At 44.6% G+C, this 12,173-nt stretch overlaps 1 protein-coding gene and 1 long non-coding RNA gene across 4 annotated transcripts in view; both read right to left on the reverse strand.

Annotated features, from left to right (window-relative positions):
• LOC120914217 (protein FAM102A) overlaps nt 1–12,173 on the reverse strand; it is a 158,130-nt gene that overhangs the window by 43,469 nt on the left and 102,488 nt on the right. The gene's annotated exons all lie outside the window — the stretch shown is intronic.
• LOC120914218 lies at nt 5,245–6,189 on the reverse strand. Its single transcript, XR_005743636.1, has 3 exons — nt 5,666–6,189; nt 5,606–5,635; nt 5,245–5,545 (listed from the first exon to the last, which is right to left on the reverse strand). It is a non-coding gene; the product is annotated as an uncharacterized LOC120914218 (long non-coding RNA).

Here is a 12,173-nt window from a genome sequence, read left to right on the forward strand (position 1 = left end):
AATTGGCAGTGGGAGAAGAGTTACTGACAGCATCTGCACAGCAAAAAAACAAAAAACGCCTCTAGACTGCTCAATATGCATGGACACATTAGCTGCTTCTAGAGGCATTAAAAAAATGCTAAACTCCTCTAGGAACAGCGTTTTTTCAGGCCATAAATTCAGCTTTCAAGGGGAACTTACACTGGACCTCCTTCCCCATCCCCCCCGCTGTCATGTACCGGGCTGCTACTTCACCTTTCTGGGGATTTGTTAGCCTCCAGGCTTTCGCCTCTCTCCTGGCAGTGTTGACAGGACGGACTAGACGGCTTCCGATTGGTCACCACCATTCAAGTGATGTGCTGACCATTTAGAAGGTTTCTTGTTCATACACAAAGTGCTGCGTAAACTGTTGGCGCTATATAAATCCTGTATAATAATAATAATACACACCGAGAGGTAGGGATATGAGATTAAGCCACGGGGATCAAATCCCTGGACTGGAAATGTGTAATCTCAGAGCCTGACAGCGGGAGATCACAGGACACTGGTACAGTGAGACGGGTCCAGTGTAAGGTCACCTTACAGATTTCACTTTGTCGCCACCACACCTAACCCACACTTGGTCTGTCCACCTGACCAGTACCCCCCAATATTTCATGCCTATACCAGAACTGCTTCCCTACATCCAACAATCGGCTTCTGTCAAACAATCCTGCTGGAAAACCAGCATTCAATCTGTGGTGGGGGAGAGGGGGACACATCGGACACATTTTTGGGACTATTCACATTTATACAGCGATCCCTGCTATAAAAATGCATTGATTACTGTATAAATGTGACTGGCAGGGAAGGGGTTAACACTAGGGGGCGATCAAGGGGATAATGCGTTCCCTAGGGAGTGATTCTTACTGTGGGGGGAGGGGAGTGACTGGGGGAGGTGATCGATGGTTGTCCCTATGTACAAGGGACACACCATCGGCCCCCTCTCACGGACAGGACATGGATCTGTGCGTTTACACACACAGATCCACGGTCCTGCTCAGTTACTGGGCAATCGCGGGTGCCTGGCGGCCACAGTGACGCGGCGTGCGCGCGCCCCCTAGTGGCTTTTAAAGGCGCAACGTCATAAGACGTCCACCCAGAACAATAGGGTCTGCCACCCGCCGTCATTTGACGGTGGGCAGTGGAGAAGTGGTTAAAGGAGTTGTAAAGGCAGAGGGCTTTTTATCCGAACGCATGCTATGCATTCAGATAAAAAGCCTTCTGAGTGCAGCAGCCGCCCTCAGCACCTCCTAATACTTAGCTGAGCCCATCTCTGTCCAGCATGTCCACGAGTGTCTCGGCCGTCCGAGACTCCCCCTCCTGATTGGCTGAGACACAGCAGCAGCGCCATTGGCTCCCGCTGCTGTCAAAGTCAGTCAGTCAGCCAGCCAATCAGGAGAGAGAGGGGGCGGGGCCAGGCCACAGCTCCATGTCTGAATGGACACAGGGAGCTGTGACTCGGTTCGGGTGCCCCCAAAGCAAGCTGCTTGCTGTGGAAGGCTCTCAACAGGAGGGAGGGGCCAGGATCACAGAAGAGGGATGTGAAAAGAGGAGGATCTGGGCTGTTCTGTGCAAATCCACTGCACAGGGCAGGCAGGTATAACACGTTTTATATATATATAAATAAATACAGACTTGACAATCACTTTAGATGTAATGACATACCTATAAAAAATGAATAATGGCACAACACACACATACAGTACTTAATTAGCAGAAAAAGGACAAGTCGTAATATGTTTCTATTTCTGTCAGCAAAACCAGATTCCACCGTCCATGTCACTGAGCTACTACTCACTATACCGGCATCTACATTCTCATCATATTACTCTTAGGATTCAGTGATGAATACAATATTATTTGCTTACAGTTTCCTAGACTTTCTCAGTCCATCACCTGTATTACTTTACTGACTTAGGCAATCTGTATCGCTACATATGGAACCAGGGCTGCCCAGTATCCTGCACCCCTTCTACTTCAAAGCAATGCCAATGTGGCATGCCTGGTGGATAGATGCCTAGGGCACAGCATAAGGGCATGGCAGAGCAAGGCATAAAAGCCTGAGGGGGGCCTATTAAACCCATTTGCTTCTACGGGAGGCAGGGGACTACAAGATAATCACCACGGACACGATCCTAAAATAGTCTATAAAATATTAATATGGATTTTCTACTTGAATACAAATTTGGCCAGGCAACATACACACCTAAGAAAGTCTGATCTAAAAACATCAAGTACAGTTCTTATTAAAGCAGAACTACACTGCATCTGAGCACCACAAAACATGCTATTCAATTCAGTTTTTAATGTTCAAAGCAAACTCCCCCCATCCAGGTCTCCATGCCTTATTTTGCTTAGAAATTACTTTGAAAAACACCTCCCTAGCATCTCTGGCTGTGGCCATCTTGAGTAAGGGCAGATGATGCATGAAGCATCATCTGAACATCCTGAAATCTATTTGCCCTTAGCTCAGGCATGTGTGTTTTGTCAGATTTGGCGACCCGTCAGAATGTGTAACAGAAGTGATGTTTTGTCGCCACCATCTTGCTACACTCGTCCATAGGAAGGATACACTGAGAACGGGGTAAGCGGACATCTTGTTACACCCACCGGAGTATTGCATTTTACATGTTTTTTTTCACAGTAAACTGAGTTTATATAGTGAAATACAATACTTCGAACTCCATCTGACTGTTTAGATGTTGAATTTTAAAAGCAGCGAACTTCTGTCAGATTGACAAACCTGTGAGATCAGCACACTTGCCACAGCTTTTAAAATTCTAAATCTAAACAGTAAGACGGAGTTCTAAGTACTGTATTTTACTATATAAACTCAGTTTACTGTTAAAAAAACATGTATTATGCAAAACTCCGGTGGGTGTAACAAGATGTCCGCTTTTCCCCCTTCTCAGTGTATCTTTAGTATGGAGGAGTGCGGGGTGTAGCAAGATGGCGGTGACGGAATGTCACTTTCGTTGCACATTCTGACGGGTCGCCTGGACTGATGAAACATAGGCAAGGGGATGTGCTTAGCAGAGAATGCCCCTCCTCCTCTCCTGTATGACATTGCCTAGGCTTAGAAACCAGGAAGTAACTGAAGAATAAGGATGAGCTCTGGCGTGTTCGCATAGAACACGTGCAGAGCCCGCCAGGAAGTGTGCACGGCGCTGCGCTAATAACAGCCAGGGAGACATTTCACGATCCCTGCAGCCGAGCATCGGGACAATGTCTCCCTGGCTGTGATTAGCACAGCGCCGTGCTCACTTCCTGGCGGGCTCTGCACGTTTTCTATGCAAACACGCCAGAGCTCATCCTTGCTGAAGAAAGGTCAGAAGACTGCTCTTAGAACTTTATGAAGCTTGGTGGATTGCTTTGGACAAAACTAATTGTTTGTAGAGATTATTGCTATGCTACCGTATCAGCCAGGAGAAAATATCTGGAGTTTTATTGCACCTTGGCAACCAAATGATACCAATAATGATTCCAATACATGTACAGACAAATCCTGACATCTTCTGGCAGCCTCACCACTCATGTAGCAATGAGATATAAAGAGATTACACAAACAGCAAAATGTAAAAACAAGTTAGCAGTTTCTGGCATCTGTTTTTCTTTTACATTTGGAGTTCTCTAAGCAGCTGAATTCAGCATTTTATTAATAAAAGCCCCCGTACAGATGGATGACTTCCATTGATTTTGCCTCATGAAGCTTGAAGGTCGATGTGAAATAATTGTGTGGACCAGAATAGTGTGATTATGTTTTCCTCTACTGAGCTTGCATACTTTCATTTTCAGTGCCAATTTGTTGACAAATGACTTAAGTCAAGGTCCATGTACTTATCAAGGTGGGTAACCCCAGAGATAAGGAAGAGCTTTACAAGGGTACACATGGAATGACAGATAACCAGACTGGTTGTTTATCAGGAGTGAGAATAGACAGAGGCCGCTCCTGGGATATAACCTCTAGGTGGACTAGCCAGATTCCTGGGCCTGCTGGTAGCAACAAGTTCCTCATGAGCACATTCCTAAAATTCTTCAGGGATCAGAAAAGGTCAAAGTCCAAAGTCCAACCTGGAAAAGACAAGTCACTACTCTCACTTACACTGGAGTCTTCTCACAGCAAAAGTGGGCATATTCCAGCAGATATCCTCCACGACCGCCGGGTCATGTGCTACTGGCACCCACTGCCATCTTCTTCCCAAAGCAGCCAACAAATAATCATAATAAAGATAATGCAATGAAAGCTTCATTCTATTTTCTCCACTGAAAATGAAACTTACGCCAATTGCAAATACATGTATTAACCACTTCTACATGTCTTTCCCTGGTATTAACCACTTCTACGTGTCTTTACCTGGTATTAACCACTTCTACGTGTCTTTTCCTGGTATTAACCACTTCTACGTGTCTTTCCCTGGTATTAACCACTTCTACGTGTCTTTTCCTGGTATTAACCACTTCTACGTGTCTTTCCCTGGTATTAACCACTTCTACGTGTCTTTATCTGGTATTAACCACTTCTACGTGTCTTTCCCTGGTATTAACCACTTCTACGTGTCTTTCCCTGGTATTAACCACTTCTACGTGTCTTTCCCTGGTATTAACCACTTCTACGTGTCTTTCCCTGGTATTAACCACTTCTACGTGTCTTTATCTGGTATTAACCACTTCTACGTGTCTTTCCCTGGTATTAACCACTTCTACGTGTCTTTCCCTGGTATTAACCACTTCTACGTGTCTTTCCCTGGTATTAACCACTTCTACGTGTCTTTCCCTGGTATTAACCACTTCTACGTGTCTTTCCCTAGTACTAAACGCTTCTACGTGTCTTTACCTGGTATTAACCACTTCTACGTGTCTTTACCTGGTATTAACCACTTCTACGTGTCTTTCCCTGGTATTAAACACTTCTACGTGTCTTTCCCTGGTATTAACCACTTCTACGTGTCTTTCCCTGGTATTAACCACTTCTACGTGTCTTTCCCTGGTATTAACCACTTCTACGTGTCTTTCCCTGGTATTAACCACTTCTACGTGTCTTTATCTGGTATTAACCACTTCTACGTGTCTTTCCCTGGTATTAACCACTTCTACGTGTCTTTCCCTGGTATTAACCACTTCTACGTGTCTTTCCCTGGTATTAACCACTTCTACGTGTCTTTCCCTGGTATTAACCACTTCTACGTGTCTTTATCTGGTATTAACCACTTCTACGTGTCTTTCCCTGGTATTAACCACTTCTACGTGTCTTTCCCTGGTATTAACCACTTCTACGTGTCTTTCCCTGGTATTAACCACTTTTACGTGTCTTTCCCTAGTACTAAACGCTTCTACGTGTCTTTACCTGGTATTAACCACTTCTACGTGTCTTTCCCTGGTACTAAACGCTTCTACGTGTCTTTACCTGGTATTAACCACTTCTACGTGTCTTTCCCTGGTATTAACCACTTCTACGTGTCTTTCCCTGGTATTAACCACTTCTACGTGTCTTTCCCTGGTATTAACCACTTCTACGTGTCTTTCCCTGGTACTAAACGCTTCTACGTGTCTTTCCCTGGTACTAAACGCTTCTACGTGTCTTTACCTGGTATTAACCACTTCTACGTGTCTTTCCCTGGTACTAAATGCTTCTACGTGTCTTTACCTGGTATTAACCACTTCTACGTGTCTTTCCCTGGTATTAACCGCTTCTACGTGTCTTTCCCTGGTACTAAACGCTTCTACGTGTCTTTACCTGGTATTAACCACTTCTACGTGTCTTTCCCTGGTATTAACCACTTCTACGTGTCTTTACCTGGTATTAACCACTTCTACGTGTCTTTACCTGGTATTAACCACTTCTACGTGTCTTTCCCTGGTACTAAACGCTTCTACGTGTCTTTACCTGGTATTAACCGCTTCTACGTGTCTTTCCCTGGTATTAACCACTTCTACGCGTCTTTCCCTGGTATTAACCACTTCTACGTGTCTTTACCTGGTATTAACCACTTCTACGTGTCTTTACCTGGTATTAACCACTTCTACGTGTCTTTACCTGGTATTAACCACTTCTACGTGTCTTTCCCTGGTACTAAATGCTTCTACGTGTCTTTCCCTGGTATTAACCACTTCTACGTGTCTTTCCCTGGTATTAACCACTTCTACGTGTCTTTCCCTGGTATTAACCACTTCTACGTGTCTTTCCCTGGTATTAACCACTTCTACGTGTCTTTCCCTGGTATTAACCACTTCTACGTGTCTTTCCCTGGTATTAACCACTTCTACGTGTCTTTCCCTGGTATTAACCACTTCTACGTGTCTTTCCCTGGTATTAACCACTTCTACGTGTCTTTCCCTGGTATTAAACACTTCTACGTGTCTTTCCCTGGTATTAAACACTTCTACGTGTCTTTACCTGATATTAAACACTTCTACGTGTCTTTACCTGGTATTAACCACTTCTACGTGTCTTTCCCTGGTATTAAACACTTCTACGTGTCTTTCCCTGGTATTAAACACTTCTACGTGTCTTTCCCTGGTATTAACCACTTCTACGTGTCTTTCCCTGGTATTAACCACTTCTACGTGTCTTTCCCTGGTATTAAACACTTCTACGTGTCTTTACCTGATATTAAACACTTCTACGTGTCTTTACCTGGTATTAACCACTTCTACGTGTCTTTACCTGGTATTAAACACTTCTACGTGTCTTTCCCTGGTATTAAACACTTCTACGTGTCTTTCCCTGGTATTAAACACTTCTACGTGTCTTTCCCTGGTATTAAACACTTCTACGTGTCTTTCCCTGGTATTAACCACTTCTACGTGTCTTTCCCTGGTATTAACCACTTCTACGTGTCTTTCCCTGGTATTAACCACTTCTACGTGTCTTTCCCTGGTATTAACCACTTCTACGTGTCTTTATCTGGTATTAACCACTTCTACGTGTCTTTTCCTGGTATTAACCACTTCTACGTGTCTTTCCCTGGTATTAACCACTTCTACGTGTCTTTCCCTGGTATTATACTGTAGCTACCAATTCTTAGATGTGATGGTTGCAATATTTTGTAGGATTAGTATTTTCACCGGGTGATCCAGCCAGCAAGTCTATTATTTTAGCACAGACCAAGGTGTCCTGCAGATGCAGCAATTGGGCTTCATGTACACGGGACATTTTACAACCTCTCCTTAACAATTTAATTACAGATAGTAACACATGTTTAAAAACATCCGTTTTGCCGCGGTTAGAATCGTTCTTATTTTTTTTTTTTTTTAAATAGTAAAAAATTTAAAACGCCTGTAAACGAAACGCGGCTAAACGCGAGATACAGCTTTTACACGCGATTACAAGCTGTTACAGGCATTTGCTGTTTCAAATGCCTCTGAACATCCGTCCTAAACGCATTTTTTTGCTTTCCAAAAAATGCTTCTAAAAACTCAACTGCCTATAAACGACTATAAAGGACCCTGTGTACATGTACTGATAAGATAACAGAGGAGTGATCAGGGGCAGCTGAAAAAAGGAGACCAACTGCTCCTAAATGTCCGTTTACCAGCAGAAGTGTACATGAAGCCTTAGGAAGGTTGAGACAAACCATTTACCACCGACAGGGGTGCTTACAATAATCAGATTTTATTTATGCAAAACCTTTATACCAAAAAAGGAAAAAAAAATACTTTAACTGCTTTAAACATGTTAGCTGGAGCCACAGCATCCAAGGACTGGTAAGCTGCAATATATTCAGCTTTTGGTATTTGGTATTTTAGAACCACTGATTGCCACAAATGATGCTTGAAATAGCCGTATCTTTTACTTTTATCAGACCAAGCTTCAACCTCTGTATAAGGAAAGGCTTTTTTATAATAAATTCTGTGACTATTAGCTAGTTATAGCCAACTCTGTAAAAAAAATAAAAAAAAACTTGATGCGTTGTGTTTCTTAAAGTGGCTCTTTTTTTACCTTCATGCATTCTAGTCTGTGTGCAGCGGCCCCCCTAATACCTACCCGAGCTCCATCTGGATCCAGCAATGTGCACGAGAGCCTCGGCTCTACAGGGACTTTTGCTCCTTGACTGAGGCAACAGCAGAAACCCTTGAGTTTTGCTGCTGTCAATCACAGCCAGTGAGCCAATGAGAAGAGTGAGGGGGCGAGGCTGAGCCACGGCTCTGTATCAATTGACATGCCGAGTAGTGGCTTGGGAGCAAGCCTGCTTGGGTGACCCCACAGAAAGCTAAGGGCATTTGGCAGGAGGGAGGGGCCAGGAGTGCCGGTGGGGGACCCAAGAAGAGCTGGCTGCACCTATTATCGGATGTATCTCCGCTGAGTTATTGTGTTCTGACAGGGGGACAGCCCCCACACCAGAACAGACCAGTTAGCACTCGCAGCCACTGGCTGCCAGTGCTGATCGGATGCTGATCAGTTGCTGGTTTTCCAGCAAGCCTGTGTGACAGAAGCTGGCTGTTCGGCTGCCTTCTGTTGGACAGGCATGTGTACACATGGGTTAAATGTGGGCCGGTTTCTGTTGAACCAGCCAATATTTGGCCCATGTGTACCAGGCTTTAGGCTAGCCATACACGGCTTGAATTTCAGTTGATTCCTTTTGAAACATCCAAGATTCAAACCATGGGATTATCTGCCATCACCATGCAGCTCCACAAATTTTGATTGAAAAATCAAAGGAGCCAGGTGAATAATCGTCAAGACAAACAGTGACTGCGGCTGTCTGAATACAATAGTCAGCAGTGCGGATTTCTCCATCCACGCGGATTAGTGTGGATGGGGGAACTGTGCGCTCTCGCTTGTTCAGTTCGCAGGACTGAACGAGAAAAATCTATAGATTTATAGCTAGTCTCAAACTGATAGAAGTTAGCCCAATTCAGCAGGAACCAGACAGATCTTGATCAGTGTGTGGCCTTCCCTGCTTGACAGAAGTTGAACGTTTGATTGGCTTCTGTTGAATGGACACTGAAAAACTTGTATTGATCACGGTCAGAATACAAAGAATACAATTTTCCAATGTAGGGGAGGAATCAGTTAGGTTTTTTTTTCCCAGTCTGCTGGCTGAATGAAAAACAATTACCCATCTATGACCAGCTTTAGTGTACCAAGAGACATGAGAAAGAAAAAAAAAAACTAACCTATGTTCTGTGGAGCACAATGCTCATTTTTTTGCTTACAGCAACAATATGGCCTCTGCTTTATAAATGAGCCTGTAAGCGCAACATTTAGCAAATAAACCCTCTATTCAGTTAAAGCTGAACTCCAGCCAAACCACTAAATATATGGTTGAAATTCAAATAATGCGAATTGTTGTAACGGCAAGAATAGACAAGTTGCCAATCTCACTTTTCTCCATCTCGGTAAAGCTTGGTAACTCATTTGCCTCCAGACTGCCGACCAGACAATGAAAGACTATCACCACATGGATAAGATCATTGCTCTGTCCACTTTGCACGCTTCGGTCAGCAAGCTCCCAGTGTTAGACTGACAGCAATGCACAATGCAGAAGAACCTCAATAGCTCACACGACTGTCCATTAGTCTCTGTATGGTAAACACTTCTACCTTCCTGCGATTTTGCTTCAAAGCCCAACACCATGCTTGATAGGCTTGCACCGGTCTTCTCACTTCCCCCTTCCTGAAGCCTTCCTCACACTGATTATTAGAAATATATAGTGTAAACATACCTAAATTTCCATGCGTTTTCCTGCTGGCCACATGACCAGTGTCCGCAGTGGGAGGTCTTGTCCGCTGCAGAGAACAGTGCTCAAGTTGTGACCTCCCCAGGTTGTGTGATGAGGCATCCCTCCTGGGGTTGTGTCCATGACAACCTGGACTCACAGAAAGAGGTTGAATGGCGCAGGGTATCTTCAACCAGGAAGAAGAACATTGGTGGAGGATGGAGCAGATTGTCAGCGAGAAACTATACTGAAGACAAGCATTGCAGAGAAAAGTGCAAATTTTTACTTATACAGATATTAAGCCAATTTTATATTTACACTTTACTATTCTGGATTTGGACTTCAATGCAAAGGTTCTTACACTGGATAAGGGTTTCCTACTGCCTAAAATCATGATACGGCATGTAAATGACTTGCACGCTGCCTATAGGATATTTTCATCAGGCAACGCTAACTGATAAAAGGCCATAATTCATGGAACGTTCTTACCTACAAACACTGGCCCGGATTCAGAGAGCAATTGCGCCTGCGTAACCATAGTTACGCAGCGCAATTGCTTACTTGCGCCGGCGTAACGAATGCTCCCGATTCAGGAACCTCGTTACGCCGACTGCAGCCTAAGATATGCGTGGCATAAGGCTCTTATGCCTGCATATCTTAGGCTGCATTCTTGCGATGGCCGCTAGGTGGCGTTCCCATTGTGCTCAGCGTATAGTATGCAAATTGCATACCAACGATGATTCACAATGTTATGCGAGCCCTGCGTACGCAGTTTACGTAGTTTGCGTATGGCGGTTTTCGCGTAAGGCTGCCCCTGCTATTAGCAGGGGCAGCCAATGTTACGTATTCCCGTCGTTCCCGCGTCGCGAAATTTGAACTTTACGTAGTTTGCGTAAGTGATTCGTGAATGGCGCTGGACGCCATTCACGTTCACTTTGAAGCAAATGACGTCCTTGCGACGTCATTTGCCGCAATGCACGTCGGGAAAGTTTCCCGACGGAGCATGCGCTCTACGATCGGCGCGGGAACGCGCCTAATTTAAATGATTCCCGCCCCCTACGGGATCATTTAAATTGCGCGCGCTTACGCCGGGCAATTTTAAAGAACGCACACGCAATTTACGGAGCTACTGCTCCGTGAATCGCGGGTAGCGCAGTAAATTTGCGGGGGCGCAGGGCAAAAACGGTGCCCTGCGCCTACGTAAAAAATGCATAATTGTTACTGAATCTACCCCACTGCATCCAGAAACAAACGGAGCATAAAGAGCTTACGGTTGTATTATGGCTGACATTTGTGTTTTACCAAAAATTCTTGTTTAATTTCCAATTTCAGTGATAATCACTAGTTGCTTGTGCACTAGTTGCTTGTGTACTAGTTGCTTGTGTACTCCTTAGATGTCTCTTCACAAATGAGCTGCAGGTACTTGTTATTCCATGAAATGGAAAATGTGCGCCCACTGCCTACAAGGGATTAGAAATGACACTTTCCACAACAATAGCAGTTTTCAGTAGAAATCTCGGCAACTCTCCTCCCTGCCCACACAGGGGTTACCACTCGGCCTGTTTGTGAAAACAAAGACACATTATGGAGAGGCAGGGATGGAATTTCTCCAAACACTGCCATAACAATGGCCGCAGTCCCCTCCCCCTGCCTAGGGCCTGAGGACACAAAAGGACAACAACAAGGATGCCACAGTTCCTTCTGTGTAATGCAATGGACCTGGGGGGCAGCTGCCTGGGATTGGATCAGAACACCTGCATGCAGAACAAGGCAGATGGCCATGAGAAAGCACGCAGCAGCAGGTGCTGGTTCTGTCACAGATAATAGGCTTATAGGATGGATCCTATGTATACTTTACAGTTACCGCACATCTAATCTTCTGACATTCTGTCTCGGTGGTTTGAAGCTGTGAAGTCCCAAGCTCAGTTCTCAGCCAGTGCATTGCTGTATCTACACTGCGCTCATGCGAGTTTCCTCAGCAAGTTCAGGTTACTTCCCATGATCCAAAAGCATACTGATAAGCCAAATGGATTTTGCCTTAGTGGTTGTAAAATGGCTGCAGAAGAAGCCAGCTGGGAAAAGTGACAGTGTCTTCAAAGGATCACTCCCGACCCCTCATAATGACCATGACTGGGCTTCCTCACCAACCTTTCTCCTGCTGGATCCATCACTAAGGTCAATGGTGACAGTGTATGTGAAGTAGGGGAAACAACAGCGCTAAACCAAAGAAGAGTATAGCTGCCAACACTCAAAGTCCAGATAAATGTGCAAAAAATTAGTGAAGTGCTGAATGGTGAAATTATTCAAGTGAATGCATCTGAGCACTATAAAGTGCACAGCCAATAGCTTTATGAATAGTGCACTGATGCATTCACTTGAATAATTTCACCATTCAGCGCTACACTAATCTTTTGCACAATGGTGACAGTGAATCGAGGGAGCAATAACACCGCTCCCTCAGGGATGTCACTGTATGGGCAATGCAATTGGTGG

Source organism: Rana temporaria, chromosome 9 (assembly GCF_905171775.1).
Source record: "Rana temporaria chromosome 9, aRanTem1.1, whole genome shotgun sequence".
NCBI lineage: Eukaryota > Metazoa > Chordata > Amphibia > Anura > Ranidae > Rana > Rana temporaria.